The sequence below is a fragment of the Elephas maximus genome, chromosome 12 (genome assembly GCF_024166365.1).
Source record: "Elephas maximus indicus isolate mEleMax1 chromosome 12, mEleMax1 primary haplotype, whole genome shotgun sequence".
NCBI lineage: Eukaryota > Metazoa > Chordata > Mammalia > Proboscidea > Elephantidae > Elephas > Elephas maximus.
The window spans coordinates 51,278,964-51,299,721 of record NC_064830.1 but is presented as its reverse complement, the minus strand read 5'-3'; the positions used below and the strand labels follow the sequence as shown (position 1 = coordinate 51,299,721).

Sequence of the window (20,758 nt, the reverse complement as noted above, 5' to 3'; positions counted from 1 at the left end):
CAGATGACATGGTCTTAAACACAGAAATAAGGAATCCTCCAGAAAACTACTGAAACTAATATTTCAGCAGAGTATCAGGATGCAAGATAAACACAAAAATATCAGATGGATTCTTCTACATCAACAAAAAGAACACTGAAGAGAGAACCACCAAATCAACACCATTTACAGTAGGCCCCAAGAAGATAAAATACTTAGGAATAAATCTTAGCAGAGATGTAAAAGACTTATACCAAAAAAACTACAAAACACTTCTGGAAGAAACCAAAAGAGACCAACATAAGTGGAAAAACATACCTTGCTCATGGATATGAATACTTAAGATTATTAAAACGTCTAATTTACTAAAAGGGATCTATAGATTTAATGCAATTCCGATCCAAATTCCAATGACATTTTTAATGAGATGGAGAAACAAATCATCAACTTTATATGGAAGGGAAAGAGGTCCCAGATAAGTAAAGCATTACTGAAAAAGAAGAACAAAGTGGGAGGCCTCACTCTACCTGATTTTAGAACCAATTATACTGCCACAGTAGTCAAAGCAGCCTGGTGCTCGTACAACAGATACACAGACCAATGGAACAGAATTGAGAATCCAGACATAAATCCATCCACATATGAGCAGCTGATATTTGGCAAAGGCACCAAAGCTGTTAAATGGGAAAAAGACAGTCTTTTTAACAAATGGTGCTGGCATAACTGGATACCCATCTGGAAACAATGAAACAAGACCCATACCTCACACCATGCACAAAAACGAGTTCAAAATGGATCAAAGGCCTAAATATAAAATCTAAAATGATAAAGATCATGGAAGAAAAAATACAGACAACGTTAGGAGCCCGAATTCATGGCATAAACAGTACACAAAACACTACTAACACTGCAGAAGAAAACTAGGTAACTGGGAACTCCTACAAATCAAACACCTCTGCTCAACCAAAGACTGTACCAAAGGAGTAAAAAGATTACCTACAGACTGGGAAAAAGTTTTTAGCTATGACATTTCCAATCGGGTCCTGATCTCTAAAATCCACATGATACCGCAAAAACTCAATTACAAAAAGACGACCCAATTAAAAAATGGGCAAAAGATACAAACAGATACTTCACTGAAGAAGACATTCAGGTAGCTACCAGGTACAAGAGGAAATGCTCAAGATCATTAGCCATTAAAGAAATGGAAATCAAAACTACAGTAAGATTCCATCTCACTCCAACATGGCTGGCATTAATCCAAAAGACGCAAAATAAATGCTGGAGAGGCTAAGGAGAGATAGGAACGCTTATACACTGCTGGTGGGAATGTAAAATGGTACAACCACTTTGGAAATCAATTTAGCGCTTCCCTAAAAAGCTAGAAATAGAACTACCATGCAATCTAGCAATCCCACTCCTTGGAATATATCCTAGAGAAATAAGGGCCTTTACACGAATAGATATATGCACACCCATGTTCACTGCAGCACTGTTTACAATAGCAAAATGTTGGAAGCAACCAAGGTGCCCATCAACAGATGAACGGATAAATAAGTTATGGCATATTCACACAATGGAATACTATGCGTCGATAAAGAACTGTGATGAATCCACGAAATATTTTATAAAACGGGGGAATCTGGAAGGCATTATGCTGTCTGAAATTAGTCAGCTGCAAAAGAACAAATATTGTATAAGACCACTATTATGAAAACTCAAGAAATAGTTTAGACAGAGAAGAAAACATTCTTTGATGGATAGGAGAGGGGCGAGGGAGGGAGGGCGGGAGAGGGGTATTCACTCATTAGATAGTAGATAAGAACTACTTTAGGTGATGGGAAAGACAACACGCAATACAGGTGAGGTCAGCACAATTGGACTAAACCAAAAGCAAAGACGTTTCCTGAATAAACTGAATACTTCGAAGGCCAGCACGGCAGAGGCGGGGGTTGGGGACCATGGTTTCAAGGGACACACATCTAAGTCAACTGACATAACAAAATCTATTAAGGAAACATTCTGTACACACTGTGGGGAGTGGCGTCTGGGGTCTTCAACGCTAGGAAGTGGCCATCTAACATGCATCAATTGGTCTCAACCCACCTGGACCAAAGGAGAACGAAGAACACCAAGGACACAAGGTAATTACGAGCCCAAGAGACAGAAAGGGCCACATAAACCAGAGACTACATCAGCCTGAGACCAGAAGAACTAGATGGTGCCCAGCTACAACCAATGACTGCCCTGACAGGCAACACAATACAGAACCCCTGAGAGAGCAAGATATCAGTGGGATGGAGGACCCGAATTCTCGTAAAAAGATCAGACTTAATAGTCTGTGTCAGACTAGGAAGACCCTGGTGGTTATGGCCCCCAGACCTTCTGTTGGCCCAGGACAGGAACCATTCCCAAAGCCAACTCTTCAGACAGGAATTGGAGTGGACAATGGGATGGAGAGGGATGCTGGTGAGGAGTACACTTCTTGGATCAGGTGGAGACTTGAGAGTATGTTGGCATCTCCCGTCTGGAGGGGAGATGAGAGGATGGGGGGGGGTTAGAAGCTGGTGAAATGGACACGAAAAGAGAGAGTGGAGGGAGGGACTAGGTTGTGTCATCAGGGGGACAACAACTGGGAGTACGCAGCAAGGTGTTTATAAGTTTCTGTGTGAGAGACTGCCTTGATTTGCAAGCTTTCACTTAAAGCACAATAAAAATTAAGAAAAAAACCCACTGGGTAATCGAAGAAATCAAAAACGGAATAAAAAAATTCCTGGAATCAAATGAGAATGAAAACACATCATACCAAAACCTCTGGCACACAGCAAAGGCAGTCCTCAGATGTCAATTTGTAGCAATAGATGCACATATCAAAAAAGAAGAAAATCAAAACATCAGCTACACAACTTAAACAAACAGAGAACAGCAAAAGAAGGCCACAGGCACCAGAAGAAAGGAAATAATAAAGATCAGAGCAGAAATACTCTATGTAGAAAAACAACAGAAACGACCAATAAAACCAGAAGTTGTTTCTTTGAAAAGATCAACACAATCAACAAACCACTGGCCAAACTGACAAAAGAAAAACAGGAGAGAATGCAAATAACCCAAATAAGAATGAAATGGGGGACATTACAAGAGACCCAACTGAAATAAAAAGGATCATAATAGTGTATTATAAAAAACCTTACGCCAACAAACTTGAAAACCTAGAAGAAACTGACAAATTTCTAGAAACACACTACCTACCCAAACTAACAAAATGATGTTGAAAATCTTAACAAACCCATAATAAGAGACTGAAGAGGTCATATTAAAAAACTCCCAAGCAAAAGAACCCCTGGCCCAGATGGCTTCACTGGAGAATTCTACCAAACACTCAGAAAAGTACTTATACCAGTACTTCTCCAACTATTTGAGAACATAGAAAAGGAAGCAATACTTCCAAATTCATTCTATGAAGCCAGCATAACCCTGGCTTTGCCAAAACCAGGTAAAGACACCACAAAGAAAGAAAATTACAGACCAATATATCTCATGAATACAGTTGCAAAAATTCTCAACAAAATTCTAGCCAAAAGAACTCAGCATCATACAAAAAAATAAATAATAATAATAATACACCATGACCCAGTATGATTCATACCAGGAACACAAGGATGGCTCAACATTAGAAAATCTATCAACGTAATCCACCACATAAATAAAAGGAAAGAGAAGAATCACATGATCAACTCGATACGCAGAAAAGGCATTCAACAAAGTCCAACACCCATTCCTGATAAAAACTCTCAGTAAGATAGGTACAGAAGGGAGATTTCTCAACATAATAAAGGGCATCTATGCAAAACCAATGGCCAACATCATTCTCAGTGGAGAGTGGCTGAGAACAGGAACGATACAAGGGTGCCCTTTATCACCACTCCTATTTAACATTGTGTTGGAAGTCCTAGCTAGAGCAACAAAGCGAGAAACAAATAAAAGGCATCCAAACTGGTAACAAAGAAGGTAATCTGTCCCTATTTGCAGATCATATGATACCATACATACAAAACCCAAAAGATTCCATGAGAAAACTACTGGAACTAATAGAAAGATTCAGCAGAGCAGCAGGATACAAGATAAACATACAAAAATCAGTTGGATTCCTGTACACCAATAAAAAGAATGATGAAAAGGAAATCAGGAAAACAATACCATTTATAACGGCCCCTAAAAAAAAAAAAAATTTATAAAATACTTGGGAATAAATCTAACCAGGGGTGTAAAAGACCTATACAAAGAAAACTACAAAACACCACTGCAAGAAGCCGAAAGAGAACTACATAAATGGAAAAACATACATGCTCATGGATACGTAGACTCAGCATGGTGAAAACAATAAAAAGAATGATGAAAAGGAAATCAGGAAAACAATACCATTTATAACGGCCCTAAAAAAATAAAATACTTGGGAATAAATCTAACCAGGGGTGTAAAAGACCTACACAAAGAAAACTACAAAACACTACTGCAAGAAGCCAAAAGAGAACTACATAAATGGAAAAACATACCATGCTCATGGATACGTAGACTCAGCATGGTGAAAATGACAATTCTACACAAAGTGATTTACAAATACAATGCAATATCAATCCAAATACCAGCAACATTCTTTAAAGAGATGGGAAAACTTATCATTAACTTTATATGGAAAGAGAAGCAGCCCTGGGTAAGTACAGCACTTTTGAAGAAGAATAAAGTAGGAGGAATTGCACTACCTGACCTCAGAACCTTCTACACAGTTACATTAGTCAAAACAGCCTGGTACTGGTACAAAGACCAATGGAACAGAACTGAGAACCCAGATGTAAATCCATCCACCTATGGTCAACTGATCTACAACAAGGGCCCAAAGTCCATCAAATGGGGAAAACACAGTCTTTTAACAAATGGTGCTGGTAAAACTGGATGTCCATCTGCAAAAGAATGAAACAGGGCTTATACTTCATACCATATACAAAAACTAACTCAAAATGGATCAAAGACCTACATGTAAAGCCAAAAACTATGAAGTTCATGAAAGAAAAAATAAGATCAATGCTAGAAACCCTAATACAGGCATTAACAGGATATAAACCACAACCAACAATATATAAGCTTCAGAGGATAAGGTAGACAACTGGGATTTTCTAAAAATTAAACCCTTATGTTCATCAAAAGACTTTACCAATAGAATAAAAAGCGAACCTACAGACTCGGAAAAAAAAAACTGGCTATTACAAATCAGACAACGGTCTAATCTCTAAAATCTACAAGAAAATCCAACACTTCTACAACAAAAAGACAAATAATGCAATTAAAAAATGGGCAAAGGAAATGAAAAGACACTTCACCAAAGAAGACATTCAAGTGGCCCACAAACATATGAGGAAATGCTCATGATCTCTAGACACCAGAGAAATGCTAATCAAAACCACAGTGAGATACCATCTGATCCTGGCATTACTGGCACGAATCAATAAAACAAGAAACAACAAATGTTGGAGAGGCTGTAGGGATACTGGAACTCTTATGCACTGCTGGTGGGAATGCAAAATGATACAACCATTTTGGAAAATGACATGGTGCTTCCTTAGAAAGCTGGAAATAGAAATACCATATAATCAAGCAATCCCACCCCTAGGAATATATCCTAGAGAAATAAGAGTCGTCACACGAACAGACATATGCACACCCATGTTCACTGCAGCATTGTTCACAATAGCAAAAAGAAAAAAACAACCTAGATGTCCATCAGCAGAAGAATGGATGAACAAACTGTGGTACATGCACACAATGGAGTATTATGCAATGATAAAGAACAATGATGAATCTGAAGCATCTCATAACATGGATGAATCTGGAGGGCATTATGCTGAGTGAAGTAAGTCTATCACAGAAGGACAAATACTGTATGAGACCACTACTGTAAAAACTTATGTAAAGGTTTACACACAAAAAGAAACAATCTTAGAAGATTACGAGGGAGGGGAATAGTGGGGATGGAAAAACACTAGATAACAGATAAGTGGTAACTTTGGTGAAGGGTAAGACACTACACAATACTGGGGAAGCCAGCACAACTTGTACAAGGCAAGGTCATAGAAGCTCCATAGACACATCCAAACTCTAAGAGGGACAGACCTGCTGGGCTGAGGACTGTGGGGACCACAGTCTCAGGGAACATCTAGCTCAAATAGCATAACATAGTTTATAAAGAAAATGTTCTACACTCTACTTTGGTGAGTAGCGTCTGGGATCTTAAAAGCCTGTGAGCAGCCATCTAGGATACTCCACTGGTCTCACCCCTTCAGGACCAAGGAATAAAGAAGAAAACTAAAGATACATGGGAAAGATAAGTCCAAAGGACTAATGGAGCACATCTACCACAGCCTCCACCAGACTAAGTCTAGTACAACTAGATCATGCCCAGCTACCACAAACGATTGCTCTGACAGGGATCACAATAGAGGGTCCCGGACAACGCCGGAGAAAAATGTAGAACAAAATTCTAACACAAAAAGAAAGATCAAACTTGCTGGCCTGACACAGACTAGAGAAACCCTGAGTATATGGCCCTTGGACACCATTCAGTGCAGTAATGAAGTGACTCCTGAGGTTTCCCCTTCACTCAACGAGTGGACAGGCCCATAAAACAAAAGGAGACTAAAGGGGCACAGCAGCCCTGGGGCAAGGAATAGAAGGCAGGAGGGGACAGGAAAACTGGTAACAGGGAATTCAGGGTTGAGAATGGGGAGTGCTGACATGTCATGGGGTTGTTAACCAATGTCATAAGACAAAATGTGTACTGTTTAATGAGAAACTAGTTTGTTCAGTAAACATTCACCTAAAGTGCAATAAAAAAAGGAAAAAATTAAAATAATTAAAAAAATTAAACGGAAATATTAAGTATGACTGGTGACGAAGTGGTTAAAAGCTCAGGCTGCTAACCAAAAGGTCAACAGTTCAAGTCCACCAGCTGCTCCTTGGAAACCCTTTGGGGCAGTTATACTCTGTCCTGTAGTGTCGCTGTGAGTTAGAATTGACTTGACGGCAATGGGTTTGGTTTATTAAGTATGACTAGAGTGATCCTGGTATTCTGTCAATTCCTGTAGCCTTGTTTCTCACCAATGCCCCCAGTGCAGCTTGGACTTCTTCTTTCAGTACCATTGATTCTTGATCATATGCTACTTCCTGAAATGGCTGAACATCGACCAATTTTTTTTGATAGTGACTCTGTGTATTCCTTCCATCTTCTTTTGATGCTTTCTGCATTATTCAATATTTTCCCTAAAGGATCCTTCAATATTTTAACTCCAGGCTTGAATTTATTCTTCAGTTCTTTCAGCTTAAGAAATGATAATTATGTTCCTCCCTTTTGGTTTTCTAATACCAGGTCTCTGAACATTTCATTATAATACTTTACTTTGTCTTCTTGAGCCACCGTTTGAATTCCTCTGTACAGCTCTTTCACTTCATTTCTTCCATTTGTTTTAGCTACTCTGAGTTCAAGAACAAGTTTCAGAGTCTCTTCTGACATCCATTTTGGTCTTTTCTTTCTTTCCTGGAATTGTCTTTCTTTCCAGGAACTGACAGAATACTAATTGAGATGTTTCAACAGATGGATATAACGCTGGAAGTGCTCACTCATCTATGCCAAGAAATCTGGAAGACAGCTACCTGGCCAACCAACTGGAAGAGATCCATATCTGTGCCCATTCCAAAGAAAGGTGATTCCACAGAATATATAAATCATCAAACAATATCATTAATATCACATGCAAGTAAAATTTTGCTGAAGATTATTAAAAAATGGTTGCAGCAGTATATCGACAGAGAACTGCCAGAAATTCAAGCTGGATTCAGAAGAGGACCCGGAATCAGGGATATCATTGCTGATGTCAGGTGAATCTGGCTGAATGCAGAGAATACCAGAAAGATGTTTACCTGTGTTTTACTGACCATGTGAAGGCACTCACCTGTGTGGATCATAACAAATTATGGATAACACTGCAAAGGATGGGAATTCCAGAACAATTACGCTCATTCAGAACCTGTACATACACCAAGAGGCAGTCATTTGAACAGAACAAGGGATAGTGCATGGTTTAAAATCAGGATAGGTCTGAGTCAGGGTTGTATCCTTTCAGGAAAGGTGTAAATCAGGGTTGTATCCTTTCACTATACTTATTCAATCTGTAAGCTGAGCAAATAATCTGAGAAGCTGGACTATATGAAGAAGAATGTGGCCTCAGGATTAGAAGACGACTCACTAACACCCTGTGATAATGCAGGTGATACAACCTTGCTTACTCGAAGTGAAGAGGACTTGAAGCACTTACTTATGAAGACCAAAAAGACTACAGCCTTCAGTATGGATTATACCTCAACATAAAGAAAACAAAAATCTTCATAAAAGGACCAATAAGCAACATCATGATACATGGAGAAATACTGAAGTTGTCAATGATTTCATTTTACTCCACAATCAATGCCCACAGAAATAGCAGTCAAGAAATGAACTGACATATTGCATTGGACAAATCTGCTGCAGAAGACCTCTTTAAAGTGTTAAAAAGCAAAGATGTCACTTTAAGGACTAAGTTGCAGCTGACCCAAGCCACGGCGTTTTCCATCACCTCATATGCATGCGAACTGCATTGAGAAATGATTAAGAAAGACCAAAGAAGAATCAATGCCTTTGAATTATGGTGTTGGTGAAGAAAACTCAGTGTATCATGGACTCCCAGAACAACAAACAAGTCTGTCTTGGAGGAGATACAGCCAGAATGCTGCTTAGAAGCAAGGACGGTGAGATTTCATCTCATGCACTGTGGGTATGTTATCAAGAGGGGCCAGTCCCTGGAGGACAACATGCTTGGTAAAGCAGAGGGTCAGCGAAAAAGAGGAAGACCCTCAGTGAGATGGACTGACACAGTGGCTACAGCAATGGGCTCAAACATAGCAACAAATGTGAGGATGTCGTGGGACTGGGCAGCGTTTCATTCTGTTGTACAAAGTGTTGCTATTAGTTGGAGTTGAATGGACAGTACGTAACAACAACAGGGTGATCTTGGAAGGCATCATGGAAAAGACAGTATTTGATCTAAGTCTTGGTGGGAGAAGTCTTTTGGCACAGATGAGGAACAGTATAAGGAAAGAATCAAGAAAGTAAAGAACATCTTTGGGAACCAGCCTTTAAAGAGAATGAACGAGGATATCCTGAGCAGCGAAGCCTGAAAAAATAGTCTATGAACAGATAATGGAAGGTCTTGAATGTCATGCTAAAGCATTTACTTTGTTTTCTAAAGGTATCAGGGAGCCATAGTAGCGCTGTGAAGAAGGGAGTTAGGTGACCCAAACTGATGACAGTATAAAGTTAGGCTTTAAGGGGCTGGAAAAGGAAGTATGCTAGTAGTAGTTATGTATTATAACGATCCAAAGGAAAGATGATGAAGGTCAGAACTAGGGCAGTGGAGATGGAAAGGAGGCAGATACAAGAGACATTACAAAGGTAGGACTACAAAAAAAAAAAAACAAAAAAACAAATAATTAAACACAGGGAGGGAAAGTACAGGGATAAAATTACGTCAGGAAGGTTTTTAGCAAGGGTTTCTAAGAGAAAGATTATACTTTTTTAACATTACCATTTCTGCCCTTATTTGATTTCTCAGAATAGTTCAAATAAGTAACAACCTTCTCTGATAATCTCTAGTCTGTCACATGACCACAGTTGTTTCTATTTTCATTAACAAAATTATATATTTTAAGTTATGCTGTCAAATAATGATGCCTCTTGTTAAATATACTTTCAGCATTGTTTTAATTGCTATTTCAGCCTTTACAATCACATGCATTTCTGCATAAGTCAAAGCGAAGATAAAAGGTATTTTTCCCTAATCAGGTAAGAAAGCAAAAAAGGATACATATGCAACTTAAATTTACATGAAGTTTAATATTTTAAAGTTTTGACAAGTGATTCTGCTGCATTTGCTGTTAAAGAAATCTCAAGATAAAACTGACAAAATAAATCAAGGTCAGAGTGACTAAATGAATTCAGTTTCCTTGTGTTGGCTGCAACAGTAAAAACAAACAAACAAAAAAAAACAGCAGCAGCAACAAACACATTGATACTTACGCAAGAATGCTCAATAAATACAGAATGCAAATAATTTCTAGAATCTACTTATTTACATCTAGAACTAAGTATAATACATACCCCATTAAAACTACACTATGCTTCTAAAAGGATTGTAAGTAAAAAAAAACACTAACTATATGCAAGAAAAATTGAAGTTCTTCTATGAACAAAAAATAAAATCTCTCTCTCTCTCTCAAAATCTCTCCCCCTTGACCCCTCTAACATCCTGCTGATCCTTCCAAAGAGAAAGAGTAGGAATTACACAGGAAAAGTAAAGATTGAGGTTTGCAGTCATTCAAACCAGTCCTGATTATCTTAACTAGGGCTTTACACCAATCACTGCTGAGTCCTTGGCAAAGCTGGAAAGAAGGCAAGTGCTGTCTTTGTTGGCCACCTACCATCTTCCCCTCTTCAGTACTCATTACATCCTCTGTCTACCTTAAATCTCTACTCTAATTCTAGTTAAAATGCCACAGACAAGTAAATATTGATGAAATAGTCTGTTTTAAAGTAATGCTAAAGTGTTAAGAAGGCTCAACTCTCTCAGAAATTAATCACTGCCAAAGCTTCTGGTATTTTCTGACTTTAATATACTATGTTCCTAGCGTTATTTGATTTCTTGACTGCTGCTTCCATGGGTGTTGATTATGGATCCAAGTAAAACGAAATTCTTAACATTTTCAATCTTTTCTCCGTTTATCATGATGTTGTTTATTGGTCCAGCTGTGAGGACTTTTGTTTTATGTTGAGGTGCAATCCATACTGAATACTGCAGTCGCTGATCTTCATCAGTAAGTGCTTCAAGTCCTCTTCATTTTCAGCAAGCAAAGTTGTGTCATCTGCATGTCAAAGGTTGTTAATGAGTCTTCCTCCAATTCTGATACCGCCTTATTCCTCATACAGTCCAGCATCTCAGATTTGCTCAGCATATAGATTAAATAGGTATGGCGAAAGGATACAAACCTGATGTACACCTTTCCTGACTTTAAACCACGCATTACCCCCTTGTTCTGTTCAAACAACTGCCTCTTGATGTACAGGTTCCTCATGAGCACAATTAAGTGTTCTAGAATTCCCATTCTTCCCAATGTTATCCATAATTTGTTATGATCCATGCAGTCAAACGCCTCTGCATAGTCAATAAAACACCGGTAAAGATCTTTCTGGTATTCTCTGCTTTCAGCCAGGATTCATCTGGCATCAGCAATGATACCTCTGGTTCCACATACTCTTCTGAATCCAGCTTGAATTTCTGGCAGCTCCTTGTTGACACTGCTGCAGCTGCTTCTGAACGATCTTCAATAAAAGTTTACTTGCGTGTGATATTAATAAAATTGTGCGATAATTTCCACATTTGGTGGGATCTCCTTTCTTGTGAATAGGCATAAATATGGATCTCTTCCAGTCAGTTGGCCAGGTAGCTGTCTTCCAAATTTCTTGGCATAGATGAGTGAGCACTTCCAGTGCTGCATCTGTTTGTTGAAACATCTCAATTGATATTCCTTCAATTTCTGGATCCTTGTTTTTCACCAATGCCTTCGGTGCAGCTTGGACTTCTTCCTTCAGTACCATGGGTTCCTGATCAAATGCTACCTCCTGAACTGGCTGAACACTGACCAATTCTTTTTGGTATAGTGACTCTGTGTATTCCTTCCATCTTCTTTTGATGCTTTTTGCGTCGTTTAATATTTTCTCCATAGAATCCTTTAATATCGCAACTCACAGCTTGAATTTTTTCTTCAGTTCTTTCAGCTTGAGAAATACCGAATGCATTGCATTGGGCAAATCTGCTCCAAAACAAGTCTCTAAAGTGTTAAAAATCAAATATGTCACCTTGAAGACTAAGGTGCACCTGACCCAAGCCATGGTGTTTCAGTCACTTACCACGCATGCCAAAGCTGGACGATGAATAAGAAAAGACAGAAGAACTGATGCCTTTGAATTATGGTATTGGCAAAGAATACTGAATATACCATGGACTGCCAAAAGAACAAACAAATCTGTTTTGGAAGAAGTACAACCAGAATGCTCCTTAGAAGCAAGGACGGCAAGACTGCATCTCACATACTTTGGACATGCAATCAGGCGGGATCAGCTCCCGGAGAACGACATCTTGCTTGGTAGAGGGTAAGCGAAAAAGAAAAAGACCCTCAATGAGATGGACTGAAATCAGTTTCTGGTGTATGTGTCTATAGATGTATATACATGTAACACTGGGCAGAAATATATTTCATACTATAGGTTAGAATAAAAAAATATGAAAGTCCTGTGCTACAGCAATGTTGCTCAAAGTATGATCCACATACCGGTAGCTCTATGGAGAACTGTTACCGGCCTATAATAAATAAGAAGTTTGTGACAGAATTAAGTCAATTATGCACACTGACCTTTGTATAACAGCAAGACTTTCTTGATGAAGACAGCAGGGTGCTTATTTATATTCTGGCGCAAGCCCCTTATCTCATCACTGACCATAACAAACAGTTCAGAGACTGGCTTTGAGTAGCACTGCTCTAATAGTATAGAGACTATGTATGACAGGGCTTCTGATCTCAAACGTCTTAGTCTAATCACCAGGACCAGTTACTAACAGTGCTCATTAAATAATAAGCTAACAATTAGTTGCTAAACTATACATTAGTATGTGACTCCAGTCACTGGGAAGTCATAAGGAGAAGAAAAATCAGTGTAGCTAGAAAGATGAAGTTCCTCCCAGCCCAGAACACACTCTCTTCTGTGCTGGCTTCTCTTCCTTCAGGAGCCAACTTAAATTCCATCTCTTTCATCCTTGACGGTCCCAATTCTTGTGGTTCATTTCTTGGCCTAAATCCTATAGTACTTGTGTCTTAGTTATCCAGTGCTGCTATAACAGAAATATCACAAATGGGCAGCTTTAACAAAAAGAAATTTTTTTCCCACAGTTCAGGTGGCTAGAAATCTGAATTCAGTGTGCCGGCTCTAAGGGAAGGCTCTCCTTTTGTCAGCTCTGGAAGGAAGGTCTTTATTCCTTGACTCCTTGGTGATCCTTCATGTGGCTTGGCATGTATCTTCCCCCATCTTTGCTTCTCTAGTTTGCTTGTTTAACGTCTTTTATACCTCAAAACAAATAGACTCAAAACATACCCTACACTTATCCTGTCTCATTAGCATAACAAAGAGCCCATTCCCAAGTGGGATTATAATCACAGACACAGAGGTTAGGATTTACAACACATATTTTTGGGGGGCACAGTTCAATCCAGAACAGCTTGCTGTCTATATTGTACCTTTAGTACAGTATCCAAAACCCAACCAAACCCAGTGCCGTCTTGTCGATTCTGACTCATAGTGACCCTACAGTACAGGATTTGGACCAAATGACAATAACTAGGTTTTAAGACTCTCGTGCTTCATAAGCAGGCAGTGCTCGTGATGATGTGATGAAGACAGGGACAAAACTGGCTCTAAGGATAGGATTTAGCTAAGAAGAAGGTGTGAAGGGCATTCAGAAGAGGGAGATATTATGAACAAAGGCACAAAATTAGAAATTAGTAATGGGAGGGCAATGAAAAAGTAAGGAATACTACAGGATTACTGGGAAATAATCAATTGGGCCAAGAGAATACACTAGCATGTCTTTATATCCCTGGCTTCTACCTCAATGGTCTTCACACAGACCCACCAAAAAAATCCACTGCATCGAGTTGATTTTGACTCATAGCAACCCCATAGGGTTTCCAAAGCTGGAAATCTTTACGGAAGCAGACTGCCACATCTTTCTCCTGCAGAGCCGCTGGGGGTTTTGAATCAACAACCTTTTGATTAGCAGTTGAACGCTTTAACCACTGCACCACAACATTTAACAACTGTTGGCTAAAAATAACAATGAAATTAGGGAGGTGAGATGGGCTCATATTATAGAGTACTTCCGAAGTCATCTGAATTGTTTATATTTGATTGACCAGGCAATAAGACAGAAAAAGAGTATCTTAAGGAAGACAATTGGGGATATGCAAGACAGATTATTAGGAAAGATGGGACAAGGGAATGACACTATAGAAATGAATTGCGAGGCCACTGCAGAAAACACAAAAAAGCAGAAACAACGCTTTGGTCTGCAGAATATCTTCTCTCTCTCTCTCTCTCTCACACACATACACACACACACAATTTTCTACCCTGAGAAATGTGAAGAATGGTAGTGCTGTTAACAAAAAAAGAACACTGTGGTTTAAAATTTTAATTAATTTACAGCAGGGCTTCCCAGCACTACTGACACTTTGGACTTAAAACTTCGATGTGGGAGGATGCCCATGCATTGCAAGGCGTTTAGCAGCATTCCTGTTCTCTACCCACTAGATACCCTTAGCAACACATCCCTAGTTGTGACTACCAAAAATTTCTCCAGACTTTTCCAAATGTCCCTGAGGGCAAAATCAGCCCCAATTAAGAACCACTGATTTACAGAAAAGTAGGTAATTCAATTCTGAACATGCTGACTATATGCTGAAGGAACAACATCTAAAGAAAGATGTCATGATAGGGCGATATAAATGTAATTAGAGACCAGGTCTAAAGATACCAGATATTAAAATGTATATCAACTATTAATGCACTGATGTTAATTTTGATAATCTCTATTGTTTTGGAAGATAATGAAGTACTGACACTGAAAAGATACATAGCATAGAATTTGTTTTAAAATAATCCTAGTTACTTTGCTTTAATGTATGTTTTAAAATGTGTACAACAGTTTTTCTTAATTTTATTTATTTTGTGGCTATTGAGAATTGGCACAGCAAAATGCACACCAACCAATTCAAGTCTCTAAACGTACAATTTAGTGACATCGATTATGCTCTTCGAGTTGTGCAACCATTCTCACCCTCCTTTTCTGAATTGTTCCTCCTCCATTAACATAAACTCATTGCCCTCTAAAGTTCCTATCTAATCTTTTGAGTTGCTGTTGCAATTTGTTCCCAGAGATATATCTTAAAGGAGCACAATGCTTAAGACAGACATTCTCTACTAGTTAAGATAAGCCATTGCTTGGTTTTAAGAAGACCTTAGGGGATATTTTTGGTTTAATGTTTAGAGATTATCTCAGGGCAATAGTTTTGGGGGTTTGTCAAGCCTCCATGGATCCAAGAAGTCTAGAGTCCAAAAGAATTTGAAATTCTGTTCTATATTTCCCCCCTTTTGATCAGGATTCTTCCACAGACTCTTCGATCAAAATGTTCAGTAAAGGCCGCCACGCAGTATCCAGTTCTTCTGGTTTCACGGCAAAGGAGACAGTTGTTCACAGAGGCAATTAGCCACGCATTCCATATCCTCCTCCTATTCCTGACTCTCCTCCTTCTTCTGTTGGTCCAGGTGAATAGGAATAGGCCTTGGGCGGCCTCCTGCATTCTTTTAAGACCCCAAGCACTACACAGTGTACTAGGAGGTAGAAAAGAAGCACTAAACACCTTATTAGGCCAATTAACTGGTATGTCCCATGAAACCATGACCCTAAACCTTCAAACCAAGGAACCAAATCACAAAAGATGCTTGGCTGTACCTAAGCAGCCTCAGCAGCAGCTTTTTAAAAAACTGTTGTAAATATCTATCACACAGCTTTTGCCGATTCAACTTTTTACAGGTGTACAACTTCTTGACAACACTTAAAATGATCGGCTGTGCAGCCCTACCTTAGCCAATGTGATTTTTCCATCGCCATAGACTGAAACTCAGTACTCTATAAGCAATAACCCTCATTTTTCCCCCTCTCCCCCAACCCTGGTAACCACTAATAAACTTTGGTCTCTATATATTTGCCTTTCCCCATCTTTTTATATAAGTGAGGTCACACAATATTTGTCCTTTTGTGATTGATTTATTTCACTCAGCATAATGTCCTCAAGCTCCATGCATATGGCAACGTGTATCAAGACTTCATTTCTCCCACTGGCTGAACAGTGTTCTACTGTATGTATGTACCACAAAAAAGTGTATAATAGTTTTAAAAATATGGACATCATTTACACTAGTAATTAAAATCAGGAGAATGGATCACCCAGGATATGAGTTCTTATTTGTCTAGAGCTGACAAAGTACTTGAAGGGCCCAGAATGGTGGGTCCAAAGGAGGCATGATCCAATAAAGGGAAACAGAAGGAGCTACTAGAATGAAGGAAAACCAGAAAAGTACAAAACTATGGAAACCAAGGAAAGAAAAAATTCCAAGGAACTTTTACAAAGTTCTTACAGTGCTTAAAAAGAGAGTGTGTGTGTAAAATAACTACCCCTAACTCTAAAGAGTGATTTTACAAACTGGCTTCAACTTGGTAAACACTTAGAATATCTGCTATACACAAGGAGTCCCTGGGTAGTGCAAATGGTGAGCACACTAGGCTGCTTACTGAACGTTTGGAGGGTCCAGGCCACCCACAGGCACCTCAGAGGAAAGACCTGGCAATCTACTTCTGAAAAATCAGCCACTGAAAATACTATGGAGCACAATTCTACTCTGACACCATGCAGCTGCCATGCAGAATCGACTAGATGGCAACTGGCTTACTGGTTACTATACACAAGGTCCAGCATTGGGAGCTACAAAGAATGTTATCTCCTAACAGTTTCTACCTCTTGGAGCGCTGGTGGTGCAGTGGTTAAGAGCTTGGGTGCTAACTAAAAGGTCGGCAGTTCAAATCCACCAGCCGCTCCTTGGAAACCCTATGGGGTAGTTCTGCCCTGTCGCTATGAGTTGAAATCGACTCAACGGCAACGAGTTTTTTGGTTTATACACAAGGTGCAGCGTTGGGAGCTTTAGAGAACACAAAGAATGTATCTCCTAAGAAAGTTTCTACCTCTTAAGATGAAATATAAGTACACAGTATTAATATAAAACAAAGTACAATATGCTTAGCACCATAAACAGGCACTAACAAACTACTGCAGAATCTGTTATTTTATTAAAGACCACTCCCAAAAACAAACAGAAGGATAACTGTTTTCCAGAATAGATGTCTACTACATTTATACATTTTTTTTACATTTATAACCGTAATCTATTTCTTATCTCCTCTTCATCATTATCTGCTTCACTTTTTTTTTTTAACAGATACAAAACGGATGAGTACGGAACCAGATCATGCTTAAAACAAAGGAAACAAAACAAACCCACTGCTGCCAAGTCGATTCCAACTCACAGCAACCCTACAGGACAGAGCAGAACTGCCCCATAGGGCTCCCAAAGGTGTAATCTTTACAGAAGCAGACTGCCACATCTCCTGCGAAGAAGCTGGTGAGTCCGAACATTCAACCTTTCAGTTAGCAGCTTACTATGCATTAAAAAAAAAAATAGTTCTCAATCCTTGCTGTACATTAGAATCACCTGGAGAATTTTAAAATACTGATGCCCAGACCTCATCATTTACCAATAATAAATTTAGTATTATGGAAATGTAAGTCTTAGTTTCATACTAATCATATAACTTTGCGCAAATTCCTTAAATCCTCCCCAACACTACCACCACCACCACCAATTCTCAGTTACTTTCATCTGCAAAAGGGGAATGATGCCATCTCCTTCTATAGGGTTATTGTAGGTAACAAATTAATATATACATAAAAATGCTCTGAATATTGTAACATGCCATGAAGGTATAACGCATTACAGTTAAAGTCAGTGGAAAAGTACTTTATTCTGCATCTACTATATAAATCCAAACATTAGCCCAATACAACTTTTTCATAATTATGATAGGCTAAGGATGGCCACGCTATGAGTCGGAATCGAATTGATGGCAATGGGTTTGGTTTTTTAAGGATGGCCACAAATTCTTTAACGTTCTTCCCATTAAAAGGTAGGAGTTTATCATTTGGTGGAGGGCTCTTTGATTGGTCTGACCAACAGAGTATGTTGGAAATAACAGTGTCAATTTCTTGGTCCAGACTTTAAGAGGCTGGCAGTTTCCACTTCCTGCATCTTAAAGCATTTGCTCCTGGAACCCAACTGTCATGCTGTAAGAAGTCCAAGCCACATAAAAAGACTACATGTAAGCACTCCAGTTGACATTCCTAGCTGAAATCCCAGCCAACATCAACTGCTATCCATGTAGGTCAGCCATCTTGGATGTTCAGCCCAGTTTTCAGACTCCAAACCCCAGCTGCTCATCTCACTACAAATGTGTAAGAACCACCCAGCTGAGTCCAGTCAGCCCAGAGAAACATGTTAGGTAATAATAAAGTGTACTTTCAAACTACTATGCTTTGGAGTGATTTGTTACACAGCAATAGGTAAATGGAACAGTAACCAAGATATTTTTAAATGCTTCCTTAATTATATTTAAACTTAGTAGCAACTCACATTTTCATGAATGTCTTTCCTTTGACCTCTATAAAAATGAGTGCATTTTCATGTAGAAAAACTTCGTAATAAAATATGCTGGACATTGTATGGAAAAAAATCTGATACGGCTTTTTTACTTTATAAGTCATTTTAGTTCTGTCCCATTATGTTCACATTTACAAACAAATGCCCATAATGATTAATAAAGTTTAAGTATATAAAATGCTAATAACACATCTTTAAAGGAGTTTTGTTAGTTTTTCTCCTGCAGTCTTTTCAAAAAATACAATACACACCTATGTGCATAATTTCAATGATGTTAGCTTTTTTTTTTTTTTAACTATTACAGGATCCTTACTATCTAATTTTAATGTGTCACAAGAAAAGGAATACACATTTCAAGGCAGCTGTACCAACATGATAAAGACAGCACAACCTACATTACCTGTCAGATAAACTGGCCCAAATACTGTGAAGTCATAAGAAACTGAAAATCCATCATGAATGACATTCATCCATGAATCTTAAACAGATTCTGTCGAAATGAAAAACTGCTTAGCTAGCAAAGCTGCAGAACAAGCCTAGAATGGGAACACTTCCTTAACAAATTTCACTTGACATTTTAATGGTTGCAGCAAGATACACACAAAATTAAAGATGCTTGCAGATTCAGAAAGAGTAGCATCCTTTAGTTCGGCATCCCTTTCATGTGAAACCCTCAGCACTCTTAAGACATGTTAATTTCCTCAGATTCCGCAACAACTCTGTGAGTCAGGTACATGTTTCGTTAGCAATTAAATGGCTTGTTACAAGGTCGCAGAATGAATTGGAGGCAAGAAATAAACCCAGGAGTGTGGTCTATAGCTTTATATATAAATACGTACCACTGCAGTTTAGAGTTCTGTTAATTTCCAAGATGAAGCTGAGATGAAATTAACTTGCCCAACAACTCTAGGATACAAGACACATTTTAAGAAAAAATAGCTGTCTTTGGGGAAGTCATAGTTGTAACTCTGATGAGCTTACAGTCTTCAGCCATACTTGGCACTTGACTGAAAGCAAGCGTGACTGGGCCAGAGTAGGGATTGGGAAACACTGAGGGGCTGTAATAAGGCCTGGGATTGTAGACAGCAAAAAACCGGAAAACGGAAGCAAGAGGAGGGAGGTCAAAGTAGGGTCTGGGTGTCCAGAAGGGAGGAGAAATGGTCAAGGCCACCTTCTCGGACAAGAAAATCTGAGTCCACACGAAACTTACTGGGCATTCCTATGCGGGCAGCGGAAAAAGCTGAGGTTGGGCCCTTCCTCCAAAAGCTGGTTTTATGTTTCGGGGCTGTCCTAACCCTCTCCGTGGACAGTGTTTGTCTTCCGAGTGACCAGTAGCTGGCGGGAGGAAAAGGAGCTCACTGCGGCCGACTTCCCTTCCCAACCCCGAACTCACCGTGGTATCGGGCGCGCTTCACTAAGGCCGGCCTTCTAGCCGAAGGCCCATCTTCCCCAACCCCAAGAACAACCAGCTTTCGCTACCCCGACGGAAGCCAGCCCCGTTCATGCCCTTTTCCCGATTTGCACTGCGTCGCGATGCGACGCGTCGCATCTCAAGACGTCACCGTGGGGTGGGGCTTCGCGCGTATGCGTGCGCGCGTGACTTGCCTCTCAGCCCCTCCCCGCCCCTGCCCGAAGAGCTAGGGCTGTAGATGGCGAGGGAGGACGTCTGAGTGGGCGGCGGGGGCGGTGCCCAGGCTGCGCCTAGCTGGATGGGGTTTGGCGGCCGCCCCTCCTCTTACTCCCTAAGTTCCAGAATGGACGTAATCATAAAACGCAACGAAGGAAAAAAATATTCACAACTGTGCGTATCTTTTGAGGGTGGACGGTAGGAAAGAAGCTGTGTTTTCCCCTGCTGAGCACCTTGATTAATTTGGGTATGCAGTAAAGCTCAGAGCTGAGTTTGAAAGTAGGAACTAAAGGAAGACAGAGAAGACTTTAGGCCGAAGACAATGTGAGAGAGAGATTGAGGGCCAGCATGTGAAGCGAAAGACGCAGAGAAGCCGTAGGAGTGGATTTACCAATGATAAAAAGTCTCCGATGATGAGTGGCAGAAAGGTTTTAGTGAATAAGGCTGTTTAGCATTCTCCTAAAGTTATTTGTGTTGCTGTGATTTTTTTTTGTGTGTGTGTGATATAATACTTCCCCCCAATAAGCGGACTTTCCCTCTCTACTTGCCTAGAACTTCAGTCAAGTTGACTGAAACACTAGTTACCCGCATGAATTTTTGTGAACACTAAGGGAAATTTCCACATGTGGGTCAAC

At 39.6% G+C, this 20,758-nt stretch overlaps 1 protein-coding gene across 4 annotated transcripts in view; it reads right to left on the bottom strand.

The window, feature by feature from the left end:
• Nucleotides 1-20,028, bottom strand: part of USP8 (ubiquitin specific peptidase 8) — a 98,131-nt gene extending 78,103 nt beyond the window's left edge. For 3 of the 4 annotated variants that reach the window (XM_049904958.1, XM_049904956.1, XM_049904959.1), the window contains exon 1: nt 19,890-20,028. The gene's annotated coding sequence lies outside the window, so the exon portion shown is untranslated. Of the gene's footprint in view, nt 1-19,706 lie in introns of all 4 variants that reach the window. The other variant, XM_049904957.1, reaches the window with a different exon arrangement.
• Nucleotides 20,029-20,758: the final 730 nt, after the last annotated feature.